Here is a 5,287-nt window from a genome sequence, read left to right as displayed (position 1 = left end):
TCAGCCTGTCGCCCGCGCGAACTACTGCGCATGCCTCGCCTCCGCGACGTCACTCCTTTTTTTTTTCCTCCCGCCGCCGTTCCTCCTCAGCCAATAAGTAGGAAAGCCCCGGGGAGCCACGCCCCCTCGGAGCAGTGTCCTCGCGGGAGCCACGCCCCTTTCTCCTTATTCAGAAAGCCCGCCCCCTCTCCTCCTTCTCATTGTCCTCGAGAGCCGCTCCTCCTTCTCCTTAGAGCCACGCCCCTTCTCACTATTCACGAGATGGCCACTCCCCCTCCTCCCGCGAGCCACGCCCCTTCTCAGTCCTGGAGAGCCACGCCCTCTCTCCAGAAACCTCTCCCCCCCCCCCCGCCACTGCTACTTCGCTACATGGATAGGAAGGACAGTAGAGATAAGGAAATGATAGAGCGGCAACGCAGCCCGGACTTCCGGTATTCTCTTCACACAGCAAACTTCAATTCCCGTCGTCCTTGACCGTCGGCCTCGCTCTCTAGGGATGACGGGAGTTGGAGTTCATGAAATATCCGGGCCTAGCCGCCCTACGATAACTCTCTTCGACGCAAGGAGGCCAACCTCGATTATTGATGTGGGGTACGGAGTCGGAATCCAGGAAGCGGCGGGCCTTTACCCACAAACTTAGTTGGTCTCAGTCTAAGGTGCTACTGGAAGGAATTTTTTTTTATTTTTTATTTTGTTTTATCTCTATGAGAGGAAAACGAGTAGGCCGCCTTGCCGTCTGGGTCTCCATGGCAACACGGGGGCGGAGCCAGCAGAGGGCCGTTCTGCCCCTCCAGTCTCTATGCTGCCCTTTGGCCAGAGGAGTTTTAATTTTAGGCGCTCTCCCTATTGAAAGGAGGAATATGCCATTTGAAAATGAAAATAAAAAAATCAGCAAACTTAAAAGGGTGCAGTTCTTTTTACTTCTTCACTTTCTCCCTTTTTTATTCGTGAAAAAATATTATTATAATTCATTTACAAACAAAACAACATATAAAAACATAAAACCCAAAGAACGAAAACCGATAAAAAGTTAAAAGAAATCTGTTCGGTTTCCAAACGGGCCCGTGCCATTTTTCTAACTAGCCTGCAAGGGGTTGGGCTTGATGACCCTTGGACCTCTTCCAACTCTGCGATTAAAGGTTCAGGAAATTGATTTTTGGCACCCCGGAGAACCAGAAACAAAAAAAAAACCGAATTACCTGGGCGATACATTCCCCAAACCTTCCCAAGACAGAAAGCATCTGCAATGAGCTTAATGCAAAAGGCTTTTCTCTCCCTTTTGCATTGAGAAAGCTTCCCAATGCAAAAGGGAGAAGTAAGGAAGGAGATAATGCAGCCAGGCCGTCCATTCATTTATTATTAATTTAAAAACCACCTTTATCTTCAAGGATCTTGAGGTGGTGTCCGTGGTTCTCCTCGTCCCTGTGAGGTAGGTTAGGCAACTGAATCCAAGGTCAGCCAGTGAGCTTCATGGCTGAGCGGGGATTCGAACCCGGCTCTCAGTCCAACACTAGCCATATCTCACCTCAGGATACTAAGGAAATCAGAGCACAGGGTATGTATAAATCCCTTGCAGGTTCAAACTCCAGGAATCCACAGCAGCTCTGTATTATTATATGTCAGAAAAATCACACCTGTGTCTCCTACCTTTAGGGTGCAAGGAAACCCAAACGTATTTGGATGATGTGGAATAGCAAAAATGGATTATCACGCAGGAATGGTGATGAGAAATTGACAGGAGGCTGAATCAATCCTCTGGAAAACCACCCAGCCTCCATATTTCCTTGCCTTTAGAAATTCAAGTGCTTGGCACACATCCCTTTTGTAAATGAAATGGTTTCTGAACCGGATGATCAGGTGTGTTTTCTGAATCCCAGAAACGTTCTTAGGTGCACCTCTTTGCAAACAAGAGTGAAACATCATGAGTCAATAGGACAATAGTTTATATTTGTTAATCAATTTGATTTGTTTTACTGGTGATTTGTTAATCACTCTTTAAGACTTATGCTGTATTTCAGACGTCCTACTATGTTCTATCATGTTGTTCTTACTTATTGTTTGTAAGCCGGTTTGGGGTTCATTTGAATGAAAAGCCGCATGGAAAGATAAGAAATCAAATCCACATCAAAGTAGCGGTAGTTTGATGGTTTTAGATATTAACATGTAATTAAAGCCAAGGAACCTCCCTGGCAGCCGAAAAAGATGCCCTTTCTCTCCCTCAGTGGATTTTTGTCTGAAATGGTCTATGTCCTTTTATTTTAGTAAATTTCCCACCTGAAAAACAGACCTTGAGAAGTGAAATTTTTAAAGGACTTATTTTTTTTTAAAAAAATTATTTGTTAGGTACATCCCTGAATACAGTTCCACAAAAATCCGCACACTAAAATTCCACCACAATTACTGGTAACCCGATTTCAGCTTTTAACATTTTTAATATGGTTTTTATGGTATTCACCAGTTGCTGTAAACTGCTCTGGTTTTTAAAAATGAATTAGCATATGTAGACTCACCACTATTAATGAAACTTAAGTTAGGCATGTTCATTCATTTCCATGTGTCTTTTTGAGTAAACCCTGCTTGGATACAGCCCAAGTCTTAGGATATGTGCCACTATAACCCTCGATAACAAGATGCTGTAAGTCAGTGGTGGTCCCTCCAGCTGTTTTTGGACTACAACTCCCATCATCCCTAGCTAGCAGGACCAGTGGTCAGGGATGATGGGAATTGTAGTTCCAAAACAGCTGGAGGGCCAAGTTTGGCCAACACTGCCATAATAATAATAATAATTAAAAAAATGTAAACATAATCATGCTGGCCACATGACCGGAAAGCTGTATGCTGGCTCCCTCAGCCAATAAAGCGAAATGAGCGCTGCAACCCCAGAGGACCGACCAACCACATGGATGAATTGTGAAATGAACTGTGCATTGAGCTGGGACTGAATTGGTTCCCTTTTCGGAGCGGGTGAACGTGAAGCAATTTGTTGTAAGAATATTAAGGTCTTATATATATATAATAATTGTTCATAAGTGTACCAAGCAAACATGTAAGAGCTGTTTGACAGTGGGATTTGCTGCCAAGGAGTGTGGTGGAGTCTCCTTCTTTGGAAGTCTTTAAGCGGAGGCTTGACAGCCACCTGTCAGGAATGCTTTGATGGTGTTTCCTGCTTGGCAGGGGGTTGGACTGGCTGCCCCTTGGGGTCTCTTCCAAATCTATGATTCTATTCTGTGATTCTATGTACATGAATGTATGGGCCACATGTCTGAAGCAGCACCATCTTGACTCCCAGCTGGCCAAGTATTTCTCTGCAACAATAGGAAAAGCTTCCCAATTCTCTTTGGGACTTACACCTCCCTGTAAATACAGCCTGGCAAGTATCTGTTAAGCTGAGCACACTATCAATATGCAGAACTAAATATTTACCATCTCAGAGGAATGGGGCTGCCCAGGAAAGGCAATCAGATAAGGCATTATCATATAAACTGGCAGGCAGGAGAAAAGCAACCTGTTGGAGACCTCCTTTTTCTGTGATGTAGGTATGAAACAAGGCACTTCCAACTCAGAAACTCCAAGCTAAGTGAAAGAAGCATGAAAGAAGCTAATTTGTCTGCTTTTTGTGCGCATGGCCAAGAGCACAGCACCTTGGCCTAGGTTTGGGCTTCCTACGCTTAGTTTTCGCTTCTTTGCGAAACAACGCACTTGCCACTCAGAAACTCCATGTATCATGTTTCTGGGGGTGGTCTCGAACGGCAGCAGCGTGGGGAATTTCAAATTTCAATATAGGAGGGGGGTGCTCCTTTGTTCTAGGTCTTTCCCCTACTCTCCTGCGTGTGGGGGCAAACGCCCTGTTGCAACAGCCTTAATGAAGATCAAGCTTACTAGCTGTTTTGCTTCTAAATATTCTCTGGTTGGCATCTGTTATTTACTCCTACCGACGGAGAACCTGCAAAGGACTCTACGAGGGCTCTTGTGCACCCCACAAGGGAATAAGGGCAGGTTTTTGCTTTTTACAAATTCCTCTTTAAAATGAACTTTCCAAGCATGGATTATTATGCTCTTTGCGGATCAAGTGCTCGGAAACTTTTAGCCCTTTCCCCAGCGTGGACAGATCTCTACCTCTCCTTCTTCTACGCTCGAGAGTGTCGCACAGGTTATTACAGCAACGAGCTTCCGAGACCTCTCGAAAACTTACCAGTCAGTCGCAACCTTTTTTTTTTTTAAAGAAAAACTTCTCCAGTCCCAACATTGGTTCAATATCTTTTTTTTCTTTTTTTTTACTCCTCCTGGGATTATTATCATTATACTTCAAATCCATTCTCAAACGCACAGAATCCTCTTGCCGGGGAGAGAAACATCACTGACAAAGAAACAAGAGGGAGGGGGGGAACGAGGGAGGGGGCTCGGCGGCCCCACCCACCCACCCAAAAAATCCATGTAGTGCAAAAACAGGAAAAGGGGCTGGGAGAGACACCGAGGGAAAGGAAAGAAGGGCACAGAAGGGGAAGAAAACTTCCCTCCCACCCTCCGGTTCTTCGGAAGAGCACCAATTCATTCCCAAATGCAATCAGATGACAAGCAGATCTGAATATTGCCTTTCCCCCCCACCCTTCTTTTTGTAACAGCTTAGAAAGTCATTGCAAGTTCTTGAAAATACGCCCGGTGTGTTTCCCAGGGTGGATACGGCAGGGGCGCCCTTGGCTTCCTCAGACATTTCCCAGCTACCCACAGGGAAAGCAGATATTAAACCACCGGGGGTTAAGGACTCATCGATTCTCGAGCCTTTCCCGGAAGGCGACAGCCGCGTAGGATAAGTCGGGCGGCGGCGAGAAACCTCCGCGGCAAATGCTCCACCGAGCGAAACCGGCAAAGCGCAACGGCCTCGAGGTGAGCGTCGGGGGGGGGGCCTGTCGAAGCCGCGACGGGGCAGGTCGCCTCTGTGCATCTCTCGCAGGGACGTTTGTCGGGATTGACATTTAAAAAAGGGGGGGCCTGGACACAAACAGCAACAGCAGCAACGGCAACAACACCAGGCGTGGAAATTAAGAAGAGTGATAAAATTATAATAATAATAATAATAACAACAATAATTATGGTAATATAATATTGATATATGTATATAGGGAGAGGCTCTCTTTCTCCTTTGCGAGGTTTCGTCTCGAAGACGGAGCCTGGCCGGCGGACGCTCAGGGCCCACCGCCGGCCAAGCTCATTGCACACACCCCTGGGGGGGGGGTTTAGGTTGTCGTTCTGTGTTCTCGCCGCAGCGGAACGGGGCAAGTGCCAAAGA

The sequence above is a fragment of the Lacerta agilis genome, chromosome 18 (genome assembly GCF_009819535.1).
Source record: "Lacerta agilis isolate rLacAgi1 chromosome 18, rLacAgi1.pri, whole genome shotgun sequence".
Lineage (NCBI taxonomy): Eukaryota > Metazoa > Chordata > Lepidosauria > Squamata > Lacertidae > Lacerta > Lacerta agilis.
The sequence above is the reverse complement of the archived record's forward strand: the minus strand, read 5'-3'. Positions refer to the sequence as shown.